General features: G+C 40.6%; 1 pseudogene; it reads left to right on the top strand.

Moving 5' to 3' along the window:
- The first annotated feature begins 1,143 nt into the window (after window positions 1-1,143).
- Window positions 1,144-20,008, top strand: part of LOC139579703 (vitellogenin-like) — a 34,992-nt pseudogene continuing 16,127 nt past the window's right edge.

Raw genomic sequence — 20,008 nt, 5'->3', positions numbered from 1 at the left:
CATGCTCGGCGCGTGTAGCGGAGTAAATCAGAATGTCATCGATATACACCACTATACCCTGCCCATGCATGTTCCGGAAAATCTCGTCTACAAAGGATTGGAAAACTGATGGAGCATTCTTCAACCCGTACGGTATGACAAGGTACTCATAATGCCCTGTGGTGGTACTGAACGCTGTCTTCCACTCGTCTCCCTCCTGGATACGCGCCAGGTTATACGCACTCCTGAGATCCAGTTTCGTGAAGAAGCACGCCCCATGCATTGACTCAATCGCCGTAGCGATAAGAGGTAGCGGGTAACTGTACCCCACCGTGATTTTATTGAGACCTCGATAGTCAATGCACGGGCGTAAACCTCCATCCTTCTTCTTCACAAAAAATAAACTCGAGGAGGCAGGTGAAGTAGAGGGCCGAATGTACCCCTGATGCAGGGATTCAGAGACATATGTATCCATAGCCACCGTCTCTGCTTGCGACAGGGGATACACGTGACTCCTGTGAAGTCAGCGTCGATGAGGTGGTAATTGAGTCGCCTTCTTTTTACAGAAGGCGAGAGCCAAATCGGCATATTCTGGGGGGATGTGCACGGTGGAGAACTGATCTGGACTTTCCACCATAGTAGCACCAACAGAAACCCCTACACACCTCCCTGAGCACTCTCGCGACCACCCCGTGAGAGCCCTCTGTTGCCAGGAAATAGTGGGGTTATGCAGAGCCAACCAGGGAAGGCCTAGTACCACAGGAAATGCAGGTGAGTCAATGACAAAGAGACTGATTCTCTCCTCATGATTCCCCTGCATAACCATGGCCAAGGAGATGGTGGCCTCCAAGATTAGCCCGGACCCTAATGGTCGACTATCTAGAGCGTGTACCGGGAAGGGTCTAACTATAGGAAAAATGGGGATCCTAACCGAATGGCTAATGCTCTGTCGATAAAATTCCCAGCTGCGCTTGAAGCGCCTTATGCAGGGAATATGGGGAAAACTCAGGGAAACAAACAGGCACAAACAGTTAATCAACAGAGGACTCTGGATGAGTGTGGTGCAAACTCACCTGGGGTGATGCCAGAGTGCCCTGCCTGTTGCACCGACTCCCAGAGGAACCAACACGGCACCGACCGGCAGTGTGTCCTCTGCGGCCACAGATGGCGCACGTGATGGCTCCTTCTCCTGTCTCCCTATGCGCCGCACCTCCTAACTCCATGGGCACCGGAGCGGGGTTGCTGGATGATGGAACCAACAGATCCCCCTCTGGACGTCCGCGGGTAACCAGCAGGTTATCCAACCGGATGGACAAATCCACCAGTTGGTCAAAGGTAATGGTGGCATCCCTGCCGACTTCGGCGGAAGTCGTGACAAACATAAACAAGTTACAACGTGAAATCGCATCTATTCCATTCATACGGTAGAGGACCAAACTACATCTCCCATACATCTCCCATTTAGCACTGTAAACTATATTAATAAAAACAATAAAACTGAAAGTTACATGCTTCAATAGTCTCACACTCCCTTATAACAATATCTACTGTATTAACCTTGGGATGTTTTATTTATTTCACGTTATGGACTTCTACAAAGGAGTAATCTGCAACACATACCTCTCTCTCAGTGTTTTCTCGGCCTGAGGAGAACAGGAGCTACGGGTAGTACCAGGGTGTTAGTAGGTGACAGAAGCACCCAGATGAAATAAAATAAATTTAATGAAACAAAACCCGAAGATGTTAACATAATTTAGCTACTGTAGCTGCCTACCTAACATCAACAGGCAGCACCAGTAGCGCAACAATTAAAAATAGACACCAAAAGTAAAGTTCCTGGCGATCATAGCGATCTGACTCCCCCCTTCTGTCTGAACTTGGAATATTCCTGTTCGCGGGCTTTGGCCACTGACCATCAACCTGGTTGTTCTGTTCTGCGTGGTGTACTATTCTAATAATTTGAAATTTGATGGAATAACCATTTTAACTCTACTACAAATGCGGCGTACATTGTGTGCGGGACCCTGCAGGCGCTGGACCCTGAAGGCATTCAAATTGCAGCTTGTCCATTCATTTTGTGATATGGCTATAGTGGCATGAAAAGTGGACCAAGAGTTTGGCACCAGGGCATGTGGACCGAGTTGTAACTCATAATTTGAAAGCAGGTGAAGTTTGAAAGGCACAAGAGGGTGTGTGGTGTGCATCTGGAGTGAACACAGGGCAATGAGTAGGATATGTGTAGGAACCTCCTTTGGGTGTTCTATGTGTTCTGTGCCACTTTGCAGGATGGGGCTGTGCTTCTAGAAGTTCCATGACATGTTGTAGGCCAAATGCAAATACTAAAGTGACAGAGTGAAATATGAATTTGTCCTACAAATCTTTTAGGGAAATGGTGTACTTTTAAAAATAATCTTTCAACAGTTGTTCTGTATCTTCTCTATCTGTCTGTATCTAATACGTGTTGCATTGACTGAATTGTTGCCAAAGTAAGCTACATTCTACAGTTGAAGTCGGAAGTTTACATACACTTAGGTTGGAGTCATTAAAACTTGTTTTTCAACCACTCCACACATTTCTTGTTATCAAACAAGCAAAGGACCTTGTGAAGGTTCTGGAGGAAACAGGTACAAAAGTAGCTATATCCACAATAAAAAGAGTCGTAAATCGACATAACCTGAAAGGCCGCTCAGCAAGGAAGAAGCCACTGCTCCGAAACTGCCATATAAAAGCCAGACAAAGATCATACTTTTTTGAGAAATGTCCTCTGGTCTGATGAAAGAAAAATAGAACTGTTTGGCCATAATGACCATCGTTATGTTTGGAGGAAAAAGGGGGAGACTTGCAAGCCGAAGAACACCATCCCAACCGTGAAGCACAGGGGTGGCAGCATCATGTTGTAGGGGTGCATTGCTGCGGGAGGGACTGTGCAATTCACAAAATAGATAGCCTAATTTTTTGTGAGGTAGAAAAATTATGTGGATATATTGAAACAACATCTCAAGACATCAGTCAGGAAGTTGAAGCTTGGTCGCAAATGGGTCTTCCAAATGGACAATGACCCCAAGCATACTTCCAAAGTTGTGGCAAAATGGCTTAAGGACAACGAAGTCAAGGTATTGGAGTGGCCATCACAAAGCCCTGACCTCAATCCTATAGAAAATTTGTGGGCAGAACTGAAAAAGCATGTGCGAGCAAGGAGGCCTACAAACCTAACTCAGTTACACCAGCTCTGTCAGGAGGAATGGGCCAAAATTCACCCAACTTATTGTGGGAAGCTTGTGGAAGGCTACCCGAAACGTTTGACCCAAGTTAAACAATTTAAAGGTCAATGCTACCAAATACTAATTGAGTGTATGTGAACTTCTGACACTCTGGGAATGTGATGTAAGAAATAAAAGCTGAAATAAATCATTCTCTCTCCTATTATTCTGACATTTCACATTCTTAAAATAAAGTGGTGATCCAAACTGATCTTAGACACGGAATTTTTACTAAGATTAAATGTCAGGAATTGTGAAAAACTGAGTTTGTAAACTTCCGACTTCAACTGTGTATTTTGTCTCAGGCCTGGTCTGTACTAAATCTTATTGCGAGAGGTTATCTACATTTTTTTATTTGTCTCTGAATAGTTGTTTTCATTTTTATATTGTTACAGAAGTAAGAATCATTGTCAAACAAATAGCCTACCTTGTTTGGGTTTTGAAATGCTTTCTGAATATTGTCCTATGGTCAGATTTCATGTAAATAATATTTATAAGTATAATATATTATACACTGAACAAAATGCAATATGTAAAGTGTTGGTCCCATGTTTCATGAGCTGAAAGAAAAGATCCCAGAAATGTTCCATTAGCACAATTTTTTTTATTTCTCTCAAATGTTGTGCACAAATTTGTTTACATCCCTGTTAGTCAGCATTTCTCCTTTGCCAAGATAATACATTAACCTGACAGGTGTGGCATATAAAAAATCTGATTAAACTGCATGATCATTACACAGGTGCACCTTGTGCTGGGAACAATAAAAGGCCACTCTAAAATGTGCAGTTTTGTCAACACAACACAATGCCACAGATGTCTCAAGTTTTGAGGGAGCGTGCAATTGGCATGCTGACGGCAAGATTGTCCAACCAGAGCTGTTAACAGAAAATGTCATGTTGATTTCTCGACCATAAGCTGTCTCCAACATCGTTTTACAGAATTTGGCAGTACGTCCATCCAGCCTCACAACTGCAGACCACGTGTTTGGCGTTGTGTTAGAGAGCAGTTTGCTGATGTCAACGTTGGGTTATGGTATGGGCAGGGTAAGCTACGGACAATGAACATAATTGCATTTTATCGATGGCAAAACTCTACCCCCCCATCATATTACTTTCAACTTTTAGAAAGTGTTTTACTCAATTACTTTGATCACTGGTGAGCTCAACCGTGATGTGATTAATTGTAAATAGTAATTGCTATTAGCTAAATCATATTATGGTTTCTATCAGCTGAGGATTAGCTAAATATGACCGCTTGTGTTAGCTCACTCTTTCCTCACCTAGTGCTAGGATTTGGATGAGAATTGTGTTATGCTGTTGCTAATTCTGTGAATGTCTGAACTTTGCATCCAAAAATGAACTGCTCAGATTGAGGACATAACGTTGTAAAGATTATGTTTATGAGAAGAAAAATGATGTGAAAAAAAAGTGTGGCCAGCTCAAACGCTGACTGTTGCGTCAATCATAATTAGACATTCTAATTTGGTATTTTGGTACTTTAATAGGATCCCCATTAGCTGTTGCAAAAGCAGCAGCTACTCTTCCTGAGGTCCACACAAAACATGAAACATGACATAATACAGAACATTAATAGACAAGAACAGCTCAAAGACAGAACTACATCTTTCTTTTTAAAGGCACACTTAGCCTACATATCAATACAACATGCAATAATGGCTCTATATAATACTAGCATGCATAGTATTTTTATCAGCCCTCTGATTACGATGAAGAGCAAGACGTGCCACTCTGTTCTGGGCCAGCTGCAGCTTAACTAGGTCTTTCTTTGCAGCACTCGACCACACGACTGGACAATAATCAATAAGATAAGACAGAACTAGAGCCTGCAGGACTTGCCTTTTGGAGTGAGATGTCAAAAAAGCAGAGCATCTCTTTATTATGGACAGACCTCTCCCCATCTTTACAACCATTGAATCTATATTTTGACTATGACAGTTTACAATCTAAGGTAACACCAAGTAATTTAGTCTCCTCAACTTGTTCAACAGCCACACCATTCATTACCAGATTCGGCTTACGTCTAGAACTTCAGGAATGATTTGTACCAAATACAATGTTCAGGACCAGTTTATTACGGGCCACCCATTCCAAAACAACAGACTGCAACTTTTTGTTAAGGGTTTCAGTGACTTCATTAGCTGTGGTTGCTGATGCGTTTATGGTTGAATCATCAGCATACATGGACACACATGCTTTGTTTAATGCCAGTGGCAGGTCATTGGTAAAAATAGAAATGAGTAGAGGGCCTAGAGAGCTGCCCTGTGGAAGTGTTTTAATCACACTGGTTTCAGCCTAAACTGCAGGGACTACTGTAGATTGATCACACCCATGAGTTCGTACGCGTCAAAGTGTTAACATAAAACAGCTCCTGTTTTTAAAGTTAGATGTAGGTAGAGGTCATATAAGATGCTCACACTTGTAATTTGTCAAATGAGACTGACCACAGTTATAGAAGGGCAAATCCCCTGGATACCTGTCTGGCTGGCAATTAGCCTGGTAAGCCCCCCCCCCCCCCCCCCCTCCCTTGGATATTGTATTCCTTTGCTACCAAATGGAAAACACGTGTAAACAACATGTTGTGACACATCAAAGGATTTATTTTGTTGTTGTTGTTCATATGCTATCTCTCAAGTCATATTGTGTGGTTAGTTTGATTTTGTTTGGTGAGTTTGATATGTCCCATACAATACACGGTATATGCAGCCTGTTTAACAACATAATTGATCTGAGAAATAAAGTAGAATTGAATGGTTCATTCCCTAAACTAAAATGACTGTGTGGTCTCAGACGTTGTGAGTCAAAACAGAGCAGGAAGCTTATCTCCACTTCGTGGTTGGCATAGCCCTTTACACAACTGGTGGATAGTTGTCCTGGAAACAACAATTGCTCAAGTCAGTGATTGAAAAATAATTATGATAAAACCGCTTTAACGTGCACTATGAATGACATTTTCTTTTGTGCCCGGGGTGTTGCTATACCTTATATATATTGTTTAGCTTGGATAAGGAAATCCTACCAGACAAGCACAGCCTGACTATTATCAATGAGCTATCGTGAGAATGACTGTTGAGTTATAGCCACTTAAAACAAAATAGATTTAGTGTTGCTATCAAAGTCATTCCAAAGGGTAGGTTTAACAGAGCACAGAAAATGTGACCATACTCTCTTTCATTCATATATCATTAATGCTATTTAGGGCTATGTACTATAGGCAGTCATCAACAGCTATTGTTTCAATTCATTTCAATTTGATTTAGTCATAACTACATTTTTGGTTGAGATGGAGACATGAATTCAAAATAACTATTATTAATTTGTAGACAAACTGGAAGTAAATCCAGACAGAGGCACAGGTGGAAGTATCCAAGCATTAGATTCATCTCCTTCAAATGTTGATATTTGGATGCAACCAAATACAATTCAGTATCACTTTTGAAATGAAATAAATAGCCTATTAAATTGAATGTTGGATTCACATTTCCAATTCAACCAAAAATAACAGTTAAAGAATGTAATTAAGCCAGTGGCTCAGATGGAACTATTCAAGAAGTAGATACATCTCCTTTAAATATTCATATTTAGTTGCATTGTCATCCAAACACAATTCAATGTTTCTTTTGTAGTGCAGTAAATAGCCTAAAGTTCTAAATCTAACAAACTAATGTAATATTGATCCATAAAATGAGTAACGCATCTATGGCCACATTGAGGTCACTGAAACTATAAAGGTCTTCTTATGTAATCACATAAAACGTGCATGTTCAAGATAGCATGCGTAGGTGGTCGCAGGTCTGTTGGGATCTTCACAATTGCTGTGATAATCTGCGCAGAATCTCGAAGGGCATTGATCACTTACAACATGCACTTTCAACTGCAATCCAGGTCATTTGGTTCTACTATTAGATGAAGGACAGGGATAAGTAACACATGATCTGTTTTATAAATAAACAAAATATCTTACATTGTATTCCCATTTGAACTTTACTGTGCTTTTAAATGGTTGAAAATGCAGTGATAGACATTTGGTTGACAACTAAACCAATAATCTGACATTGTTTTTTCATTGGAATTTTGTTGTGCTTTAGATGGTTGAAAGCATAGATGGTTGAAAGCATAGTGATACACATTGGAAATTCAGCTAACTTTTGTCTGTCTTTTTGAGTCGGTGAATATAGGTTGAAATCTTATTGATCAACGTCTCATCCAAATACACTACATGATATATCCTGGTTATATCCTGCCTGTTCGGCCCTGTCCGGGGGTAACGTCGGATGGGGCCATAGTGTCTCCCGACCTCTCCTGTCTCAGTCTCCAGTATTTATGCTGCAGTAGTTTATGTGTAGGGGGGCTAGGGTCAGTTTGTTATATCTGGAGTATTTCTCCTGTCTTATCCGGTGTTCTGTCTGAATTTAAGTATGCTCTCTCTAATTCTCTCTCACATTTTTTTCTCTCTCTCTCTCTCTCTCTCTCTCTCTCTCTCTCTCTCTCTCTCTCTCTCTCTCTCTCTCTCTCTCTCTCTCTCTCTCTCTCTCTCTCTCTCTCTCTCTCTCTTTCTCTCTTTCTCTCTCTCTCTCTCTCTCTCTCTCTCTCTCTCTCTCTCTCTCTCTCTCTCTCTCTCTCTCTCTCTCTCTCTCTCTCTCTCTCTCAGAGGACCTGAGCCCTAGGACCATGCCTCAGGACTACATGGCCTGATGACTCCTTGCTGTCCACCGTGCACCTGGCCGTGCTGCTGCTCCAGTTTCAACTGGTCTGCCTGCGTTTATGGAACCCTGACCTGTTCACCGGATGTGCTACCTGTCCCAGACCTGCTGTTTTCAACTCTCTAGAGACAGCAGGAGCGGTAGAGATACTCTGAATGATCGGCTATGAAAAGCCAACTGACATTTACTCCTGAGGTGCTGACCTGTTGCACCCTTGACAACCACCGTGGTTATTATTATTTGACCATGCTGGTCATCTATGAACATTTGAACATCTTGGCCATATTCTGTTATAATCTCCACCCGGCACAGCCAGAAGAGGACTGGCCACCCCTCATAGCCTAGTTCCTCTCTAGGTTTCTTCTTAGGTTTTGGACTTTCTAGGGAGTTTTTCCTAGCCACCGTGCTTCTACACCTGCATTGTTTGCTGTTTGGGTTTTTTATACATCAGCTGATGTAAGAAGGGCTTTATAAATAAATTGGATTTGATTTGATGACCAAAAGTATGTGCACAACTGCTAGTCGAACATCTCATTCCAAAATCATAGGCATTAATATGGAGTTGGTCCCCTTTGGTGCTATAACAGCCCCCACTCTTCTGGGAAGGCTTTCCACTAGATGTTGGAACATTGCTGCGGGGACTTGCTTCCATTTAGCCTCAAGAGCATTAGTGAGGTTGGGCACTGATTGTGGGCGATTAGTTCTGGCTCGCAGTCAGCGTTCCAATTCATCTCAAAGGTGTTTGATGAGGTTGAGGTCAGGGCTCTGTGCAGGCCAGTCAAGTTCTTCCACACCGATCTCGACAAACCATTTCTGTACGGACCTCGCTTTGTGCAAGGGGGCATTGCTATGCTGAAACAGGTGTTAGGTTCTTAACACACAGAGTAAAACCTCACAGACAACTAGAAAAAGCTCAAAGCAAGTTTATTCACCCACTGGGTCATACAGCTGCAAAGACAACGCATGATTACACAAGCACATATATTTATATCCTCCTACTAGGCGGAGTCAACTCCTTGCACATCTAGACAGCCAATACAGCTCTGTTGCTAGTCAGGAACTTAATTGATTCCTCTCACTGGTGTAGTCATGGCCCTGCCTGACGCTAGAACCTGTGTGTGCTTGGAAGTATATGTGTGTAAAATAGGACGGTTTCTTCTCTCTTCATCTGACCTGACCTCGGACCAAATTCCTCGCTCCTCCCAAATCAGCAACTATCCTACCATATCAGTGACTGAAACCAAACTGTTGCCCTTTGCCTCCCTCCTTAGGATCCATGATATTTAACAATAACATGTTTTGACAGAATGTTAACATTCTGCACTCCCCCTTGTTTCACTCAGTAACTTTCCACACACGTAGTTCTATCCACCCTCCATTGACCCCAACATATACATTCCTTATACATCTAACATAATCAATAAGTTCTGGTATGGCAACATGAATAGATATGTTGCATTCGGAAAGTATTCAGACACCTTGACTTTTTCCACATTCTTTTACGTTACAGCCTTATTTTTAAATGTATTAAATTGTTCCCCCCCTCATCAATCTACACACAATAGCTCATAATGACAAAGCAAAAACTGTTTACTTTTTATTTTTGCTAAAAATTAAGTATTTAAAACTGAAATATCACATTTACATAAGCACACAGCATGATGCTGCCACCACCATGATGCTGCCACCACCATGCTTCACCGTAGGGATGGTGCCAGGTTTCCTCCAGATGTAACGCTTGGCATTCAGGCCAAAGAGTTCAATCTTGGTTTCATCAGACCAGGGAATCTTGTTTCTCATGGTCTGAGAGTCTTTAAGTGCCTTTTGGCAAACTCCAAGCGGACAAGTGCCTTTAACTGAGGAGTGGCTTCTGTCTGGCCAGTCTACCATAAAGGCCTGATTGGTGGAGTGCTGCAGAGATGGTTGACCTTCTGAAAGATTCTCCCATCTCCACAGAATAACTCTAGAGCTCTGTCAGAGTGACCATTGGGTTCTTGGTCACCTCTCTGACCAAGGCCCTTGTCCTCCTTTTGCTCAGTTTGGCCGGGCGGCCAGCTCTAGGAAGAGTCTTGGTGGTTCCAAACTTCTTCCATTTAAGAATGATGGAGGCCACTGTTCTTGGGGCCCTTAAATGCTGCATAAATGTTTTGGTAACCTTCCCCAGATCTGTGCCTCGACACAATCCTGTTTCGGAGCTCTACGGACAATTCCTTCGACTTCATGGTTTGGTTTTTGCTCTGACCTTATATGGACAGGTGTGTACCTTTCAAAATCTTGTCCAATCAATTGAATTTACCACAGGTGGACTCCAATCAAGTTGTTGAAACACCTCAAGGATGATTAATGGAAAAAAGATGCACCTGAGCTCAATTTTGGGTCTGAATACCTATGTAAATAAGGGATTTATGTTTTTTATTTTTAATACATTTGCAAAAATGAATGAGGGGACGGTCTAAAGTTATACTGTTACATAAGTATGATTGTAAGTATGATTATAGGCCTATGCTATTTTTCTGGTGGGCCCATTAGAGCTGGAGTGAATATTTTTTGCTAATTTCCTGTAATTTTACCATGTCTTATGTGTGTTCACGTGATAAATCTGAGTTACTCAAACATTACAACAAAACAAAAAATGTTAGCTGTCATGGGCTAGTTGATGGACATTTCTAGTTGATGGACATTTCTGACAAGTTCTAAAGAGCTCTAAGGTCTGCAATGACTGACATGACAAGAGAAAAACTGATGATGCACTACCAAACTTTGAAATTGGACATTTTGCATTCTACTATTACAACTTTCATGAGTAAGTTGAAAGCCTGATTGAGTTCTACGCCCCCTCACTGCCAAGGGTGATTGTCCTATCTTCAGTTGGACGTCCATTGGAGAAGGGCATCTATACTACTGTAGTTGCTGCTTCTTCAGGGACAACTCTTAGCATTGAATTGACATTAAAAAACCTAGGAAGCTTCCCTTGCATTTCAGTAACTCATGGCAGTTTCACACACCTGTAGCTTAAGTTAGGGTTATGCCTCTCCCTACTGGAGACACTAGTATGGACCAGTGGTTCAGTCAAAATGGTTTTGGTTGTGTTTTGCAGGGAGTCCAGTCAGAAGAGAACAACATGTCCATTTCCCTGGGAAAATGCCGGACTTGGTGGAATCTGTGATCAGCTCATACTGAGTGTTTCTGGCCAGCTGACCAATGTACTGCTTGAGTTTGGTTCAGTTGTATCTGGTATGGGTTTACGGATTTCCATTAAAGTTTTCTGTTAAAAGCTATATTTTGACTATTTATTTATCTTGAAATATCCCTAACATGTGTGACTGTTTTGCCAAAATGTGATGTTGTTTATAAATAACATGTTAATAATATTGTTATATGATGGATCCATATACAAAGTACACTTACAAAGTATCCTAATTTAGATTATTATTACAATACAAAGAGTATTCACCGTTAATACAAACTATTATTGCTATTTTAGAGTTTTTTAAAATTTTGCATGATATTGTCCAATTTGGATGAAATCCATTCATGTGATTGAACATGTGAACCAAACTAATTTACATAATATAATCCATTGGAATTGTACATTCACAATTAAAATACAGAACAAACCACACTGGTCCCTCATGTGAACTTTACAAGAATGAGCAGTCAATCTGACCATTGAAAACCTTGGATACATTTAAATTACAAGGGCGAGTTGACAAAAATGTGTGGTCAGGTCAGAACAAAGTGACATATTAGTGACAGGTTGAGACATCCTGTTTATTCACATGAGAGGAGACAGTGTGGGTGTTTACTCAAAATGTTGCAATTTGAAGTTGAATTATGAAGAAAACATACTTCAACGATAGTCTGTATTATAAAGTAATCATACAAAATGTTGTTTGTATGTGAAACTCAGGAACATTCACTGTCTTCTTGGTAACAACTCCAGTGTAGATTTGTCCTTCTGTTTTAGGTTATTGTCCTGCTGAGTGGTGAATTATTCCCCCAGCATCTAGCAACAAGGTTTTCCTCTAGGATTTTACCTGTGCTTAGCTCCATTTCATTACTTTTTATTATCCTGAAAAACTCCCAAGTCCAATTACAAGTATACCCATAACATGACACGTGTTGTATTTGCCCCGAACATAACACTTTGCAACAGTTTTTGCAGTATTACTTTAGTGTATTGTTGTAAACTGGGTGGATGTTTTCAAATATTTTTATTCTTTACAGGTGTAACGTTCTTCGTCGGGTGAAAGAGAGGAGGACCAAGATGCAGCGTGGTGAGTATTCATTTTAATAAGAATACTTACAATAAAGAACAAAAACAATAAACCAACAAACGAACTACGACGAAACAGTCCCATAAAGTGAACATAAACACAGGAACAGGAACAATCACCCACAACCCACAAAGAAAAACAGGCTACCTAAATATGGCTCCCAACCAGAGACAACGACTAACACCTGCCTCTGATTGAGAACCATATCAGGCCAAACACATAGAAACAGACAAACTAGACATACAACATAGAATGCCCACTCATATCACACCCTGACCAAACAAAACATAGAAACATACAACGCAAACTATGGTCAGGGCGTGACAACAGGCTTCCTCTATCAATTAGGTTAGTATTGTGGAATAACTACAATGTTGTTGATCCATTCTCAGTTTTCTCCTATCACAGCCATTAAACTCTGTAACTGTTTTAAAGTCACCATTGGCATCATGGTGAAATCCCCGAGTGGTTTCCTTCCTCTCCGGCAACTGAATTAGGAAGGACACCTGTATCTTTGTAGTGACTTAGTATATTGATACACCATCCAAAGTGAAATTAATAACTTCACCGTGCTCAAAGGGATATTCAATGTCTGCTATATATATATTTTTTAACCATCTTCCAAAAAGTGCCCTTTTTAGCGAGGCATTGAAAAACCTCCCTAGTCTTTGTGGTTGAATCTGTTTCTGAAATTCACCGCTCAACTGAGGGACCTTACAGATAATTGTATATGTGGGGTACAGAGATGAGGTAGTCATTCAAAAATTATGTTTAACACACAAATTAGTGAGTCCATGCAACTTGTTAAGCATATTTTTACTCATGAATTTATTTAGGCTTGCCATAACAAAGGGGTTGAACACTTATTGACTCAAGACATTTCAGCTTTTCATTTTTTATTCATTTGTGTACATTTCAAAAAATATATTATTCCACTTCGATATTATGGGGTATTGGGTGTAGACCAATGACACCCCAAAAAATCACAATTGAATCAATTTTAAATTCAGGCTGTAACATAGAAAAACTCAAGGCGTGTGAATACTTTCAGAAGGCACTGTAGTTTTGCTTGAGAATTGTTCCTGACATAACAGCATTAGGAATAAAGAATATACATTTGTAAGGTTATACATTTAGATGTGGGTAATGCTGTTAAGAGTAAGCATTCTGACAATGATAGAATTATAAGTATTTTAGATTCATGCAAATATGCTGAAAATGGCTCCTATGTTAGTATTGTAACTAACAATTAAAAGAAAATAAGTGAGGACATAAAAATAGTTATTGTCAACAATTTATTAAGATAGAATGGAAATGGAAAGGTGAACGACACATTTTTTGTAGGTTGGACATTGATCTTTGCAACACAAAAGGCAGGGTGACATCTGAAAGGCAGATTGACATCTAATCAAATTTCTACAATCCGAGCCAAATAACAACAAATCAACTTGGTCATGCTGTCCATTTTTGTTAATGATATACTTATGAAACAGGCATGGTTAGCAAAAGTTTTGTTTTAAAAGTGTCGGACTGTTGTTCCTAATATTCCACCAGCCATGAGAGTGGTTGTCCTTGCACTGACTCTAGCCCTTGTGTGAGAGTACATTGCTTTTTAGATCATATAATTTTGAAAGAAATGTAATTTTGCCATTCTGATTCATTTGAAATAGTATGTAGTCAATGCAAACTGAATAATGTCTTTCTTTTTCTTTCCATCGTATAGCGAGTCAACATTTTAACTTTGGTAAGATATGCTACATTAGGAATTTGTACTTATTATAAGTACAAGACCGAATGTTTGAAAATAAATGTACACTGTAATAGTGTAGTACTACAGTACGTACCTGTCTTCTGGATATGTGTAGTACTGTATATAAAAACGTCAGTGACTCTGCTTTGAGGTCATGTAGGTCAATTTGGTGCTCTCTTTGCCTTGAAACATCTCTTTGACCTACTGTAAACTCCCTCGGTTGTTAACATCTACAATAATCATTAGACGTACGAGTCAGAGTTATCATACCCAGTGGCAGGGTTTGCTAACTCTGGAAATTCGTTTGGTCTGTACAGAGTTAGGTAAATCAGCTCTTTGCCCCTTACATGTGGCATAATCACCAAGCTTCTCTAAACGTTGATGTTTTGGTGTCTCTAGGTTAATCTCTAGACTGTTGAATGAGGCCTGTTACAACTTGCTTACAAAACCTTTAACAGGAGTTTGTGAAACCATTTAGTCATGGATGTATGTAAAACATATTTAACACGTATTGCATGTTACAGAAGACTACAGTTGTACATTGAATAGCCATTCATCCCTGTTACATCTTGATGTGATGGCTCTCTATGTTTGTACATGTTTATAATCCACATAGTGTGAATAGTGGTTTCCATAAAGTTATTAACCCCCTAAACCGAAATATGAAATTACCTTTAGGATCTTTGGGGTTCTAATCTCCCTCTTTCAAAATCCCCACTGTCACCAAATCTCTAACATTCCCGATCCTTCCCATATATTTGAACTCTAAACCTCCCACAATAACTATTGTCTATTGTTAGTCCCAGTGACCTTACTGACAATATCAACGTTTTATACAGATCGAAATACATTGTTGGAGACAGTTTTCATGTCTTTCATTATGCAGTTTTCATGTCTTTCATTATTTGTTTATTAGATTATATTTCTTATTAAGAATACTGTTGTTTTAATTATATATGGGTCATGCTTTGCCTTGGTCCCGTGTTCTCTTATGGGTCATTGCTTTTAATTACAATATAGCAATTATGTTCTCGGGTCAATTACTTGGAAGGGCTTGTGGTCCCACCCCTCCCGTGTGTTCCCAGGTCCATATTTGGGAGCCCTTATACATTCAGGATGTAAGGCTTACTAGTTATGTCAAATGTTAGGAAGACCTGTTGGTTGTAACAAAAACAAAACATAAAAATTACATTTGACCCCATCTTTTCACATACTTTTTATATGGGTCTTTTTAATTTAGCCTGTTGTATGGCTCCAGCCACTTGGAGGCTCGGTGCATGTACAAAGAAAAAGTACCCAATTCAACCATTGGTGGATGGTAACTAAAATAATGACAATGCATGTAGTCATGTTAAGGTTTTCATTGTTTTCTTGTCGGAGTTTTATGGTTTTGCATATGACTGTGCATTATATGATGTCGTAATAGGGTTGAGGATCAGCTCAAGCCTATTGGTATTCTTGATCAATTATTGATCCCAAAAACACCTGTTATGGGATTAATTCCACATCTGTTTACATTGCTCGGTAGTGTATTAGTCTGGTATGAGACACGATAAATAATACAATTTAAGTAAAGTATAAATAAACAGTATTATCTTAAATTGTGAGATGAATAAAAACAAGTGTTATCACATCAACCTCCAAAAATCTTTCAGAATGTACCTGTTTTCAGTATAGAATGACATGTATACATATTATATTACAACTTTTTGTGTTTTGTCTTTGTGATTGTTCTTTAGTAAATAGGAAACTCTAAAGTGTGTTAGTCCGAGAAAAAGGAACACATCCTGGTAAACACATTCTTGTAAGTTGTCTACGTTGACATTTCTGGGTATGTCTCGCATGCAACATAATAATACTAAAGATTCTGATAATTTTTATATTACTTTTTATAATAATACAAATCTGTCAAACAAATGTATTTCTTAAAACCCCTTTTTTGCATCTTCAATAGTTGTCACAATGTAAGGACTGGGTGTCGGAGTGCGAAGTCAGGCGCAGGAAACAGAGGATGCAATAACAAATGTTCCTTTAATGAAACACGGAGAACTTCGGCCACCCTACTATACTGGGTGCTCTCCGTAAACTGCCCCAGACACGGGGAACGAAAACAGTCCAGTAACAAACTCGAACATACACAAACACGTATAGTCCGAAACAAACACCACGCTTACAAACTAACAATCCCGCACAAAGAAACGGGCGGGCCGGCTGACTGATAAGCCCAACTAATTACAAACAAATACAAAACAGGTGTAACCAATAAACACATAAGGAGGGGGAGAAAAAGATCATTGGCAGCTAATAGGCCGGTGACGACGACCGCAGAGCGCCACCCGAACGGGAAGGAGAGCCTGCCTCGATCGGAGTCGTGACACACAATGTGTTTTGCAGATACCCTGTCTATAAAATCTAAGACCTATCAATGCATATGCCTCAGCACCGCCTTTTGGAAACAATCCCTAGAAGTCATAAACCTAGGAACAAAATTATAGAGGGACCCTGCTCTGAGTGGACATTTAAGAGTACGTGTGCCCCTTATTGTTTTTCAAGATGTCCCAATGTTCGTAGATGACCCTCAGGGTCATATAACAACCAGGGTGGCTGTAGCGTGGGCATAAGTTCAACACTCAGGAGTCAATGTCCTATCTTTTTCATAGCCAGAGAGAGAGAGAGAGAGAGAGAGAGAGAGAGAGAGAGAGAGAGAGAGAGAGAGAGAGCGAGAGCACTGCACTCTTCAATATTTACATCAACGAATTGGCCACTATTCTAGAAAAATCCTCAGCCCCTGGTGTTAGTCTCCATAATTCAGAGGTTAAATGCCTACTCTTCGCAGATGACCTATGCCTGCTGTCACCCACAGCACATGGCCTACAGCAGAGCCTGCACCTGCTAGAGCAGTACTGCCAGACCTGGGCCCTGGCAGTAAACACCAAAAAGACTAAAATAATGATTTTCCAGAGAAGATCCAGATCTCAGGGAATTAGACCAAAGTTCTCAATTGGTACAAAATATATAGAGTACTGCACACACTACGATTACTTAGGTTTAAAAATAAGCTCAACTGGACACCTTAATGAGGCAGTGAATGAACTGAGAGAGAAAGCACACAGGGCATTCTACGCCATTAAAAAGCTAATTCAAATTGAAATACCTATTCGAATTTGGCTAAAACTAATTGAATATGTCATTGAACCAATTGCACTTTATGGCAGCGAGGTGTGGGGTCCACTTGCAAAACAAGATTTCACCAAATGGGACAAACACCCCATTGAAACCCTGCATGCAGAGCTCTGTAAGATTCTCCTACATGTCCAGAGAAAAACTACAAACAATGCATGCAGGGCAGAATTAGGCAAATATCCACTAATAATAAAAACTCAAAAAAGAGCAATTAAGTTTTGGAAACATCTAAAATACAGTCACCCCCTCTCATATCACTACCAAGCCCTGCAATGCCAAGAGCTGAGCAAAGAAAAGTCTCCTCATCCAGCTGGTCCTGGGGCTGAGTTCACAAACCTGTTCTACTAACACACTGAAGCCTCAGGACCAGAACATCCAATCAATCAGGATAAACCAAATTACAACACAGTCAAAACAAAACTACATTGCTTATTGGGAAACACAAGCACAAACACAAAGCAAAATGCAGTGCTATCTGGCCCTAAATCGACAGTACACCGTGGCTAAATATTTGACCATGGTTACTGATCAAAACCTTAGAAAAACCTTGACAAAGTACAGGCTCAGTGAGCACAGCCTTGCCATTGAGAAGGGTAGACACAGGAAAACCTGGCTCCCTGTAGAGGAAAGGCTGTGCAACCACTGCACAATAGCAGAACCTGAGACGGAGCTGCATTTCCTGACAAAATGTCAAAAATGTAAAACAATTAGAGAGTGTCATTTCCCCAAATTTGAAACTCTTATCCAAGGTTTCAAAGACCTCTCTGATGAGGATAGGCTACCCGTTCTGTTGGGGGAGGACGCAGAGAGCTGTGGGTTGGCAGCACACTACATTGCTGCCTGCCATAAGTTGAGGGACAGTGTCTGACAGACCAATCAACCTGCACATGTCCTCTACTGTATGTTTATTGTTATTGTATGGTTATTTTGACACTTGGTTATTGTTGTTACTGTTGTCCCGTTGACAATTTTGATTCTCATTTTTATATTGTAAATAAGCTTTGGCAATATGTACATTGTTACGTCATGCCAATAAAGCAAATTTTGAGAGAGAGAGAGAGAGAGAGAGAGAGAGAGAGAGAGAGAGAGAGAGAGAGAGAGAGAGAGAGAGAGAGAGAGAGAGAGAGAGAGAGAGAGAGAGAGAGAGAGAGAGAGAGAGAGAGAGAGAGAGAGAGAGAGAGAGAGAGAGAGTTTTAGAATATCTGTTTTAGAATATCATGACTGAATATTGTTTCTGTCTCGGAGTTGTCCTTAACCTGTTTTCTGCCCATTTCAAACAACCGCAAATCAACGACCTCCGAAATGTAATTTAAAGCGGTGAACTCGTCCGAATTCATTGTTTTACTCTCCATGCTCCGGGGTACCCCTTCCGTTTCGACCATGTCCTCCAGGGGTGTAGGGGGTTCGATGTCGGTTATACATTTTATCATAAAAAATACATACAGTTGACATATAGATATCTCGTAAAATTCTGTGTCCGCCCGTTGCTCCTCGGAATTCCATTCTAACGAAGGCTCTTCCATAGCATTTATCCCCGGGTGCAGTTGGCTTAATATTAACATGTTATACGATATAGATACATTTTAACTTATAAGAATATGGGCATTTGACATATTGCCTAAAAAATCATTGCCCCCCTTTAAAAAAAAACATATCACGCCGGTTTAATATTACAATAATGTCAATAATATTCAAACAATTCCCAGACTCCAAATCTAATATATTATTTTCACTAACTCACCTTCAGAAAGCTCCATTAGGATGGCTTCACAGATGATCTTTTAACTGTTCGGTCTGATAACTCTTCTGGGCTGGTGGCCTGGTGTTTGGAGTTGCGCTAATGCCTTTCGTACAGAGTGGATCGGTTGTCACTCGCTCCTCGGTCTTGGCTCAAAGGAGAGATATTCTGAAATGAGTTTACAGAGCAGGGGTGACGTTTTTTTTTCGGGCGATATCCTGTATGAAACACCCTGTATATTTGGTTTTAAAGCAACAGGTGGGTGTCGAGACATATTCTGTCTGCCGGTATTGCATTTATGCTTCATAGCACCTCAGGGGTAGCAGCTTGGGGGGGGGTGTCCAATGTAAATTTATAGACCGGGGTGGGGGGACCGTTAGTATATGCGCTGATTAGAAATAACAATGTTTTAACCCCAGGGTTCGGTCTAGACATGTTATATTCCGGCTGTTGGTTTTGACTTTTTAGCCCACACACCCTCAGGGGGAAATAAGTTCGCATTTTAAAGGCTTGTGTGTTAATTAAGCGAAGGTGCCAAGAGCAATTGAAGACACGCCGACACACTTTTTGATGGGGGGTAGGCAGATATCTGTACATACAGTTTGCATGATAGTGCAAACCTTGGTTTCAAACGAACCATGCAGAGACACACACCCCCACCCCCTTTGTTTTTGAAACACACACACCTCCTGGCCCGGCACACGCACACCCGCGCACGCACACGTCTTTTCAGAAATTATTTTTCTCCGAGACATGCATGATGATAGAGCGAAAAGACAGAGTGTAACGAACGTCGTCGGGAGAAGGAGAAGAGGACCAAGGTGCAGCGTGGTAAGTGTTCATAATTTTAATCACTAAACTGAACACTGAACAAAACAACAAAAGACGACAAACGAACAGTTCTGTAAGGTGACGACACACACTAAACAGAAAATAACTACCCACACCCACAGGTGGGAACAGGCTACCTAAGTATGGTTCTCAATCAGAGACAACGATTGACAGCTGTCTCTGATTGGGAACCATACCAGGCCAAACACAGAAATACAAAACATAGACAACATAGAACACCATACATAGAATTCCCACCCCAACTCACGC

This window comes from Salvelinus alpinus, chromosome 6 (genome assembly GCF_045679555.1).
Source record: "Salvelinus alpinus chromosome 6, SLU_Salpinus.1, whole genome shotgun sequence".
In the NCBI taxonomy this organism is placed as follows: domain Eukaryota; kingdom Metazoa; phylum Chordata; class Actinopteri; order Salmoniformes; family Salmonidae; genus Salvelinus; species Salvelinus alpinus.
The sequence above is the reverse complement of the archived record's forward strand: the minus strand, read 5'-3'. Positions and strand labels throughout refer to the sequence as shown.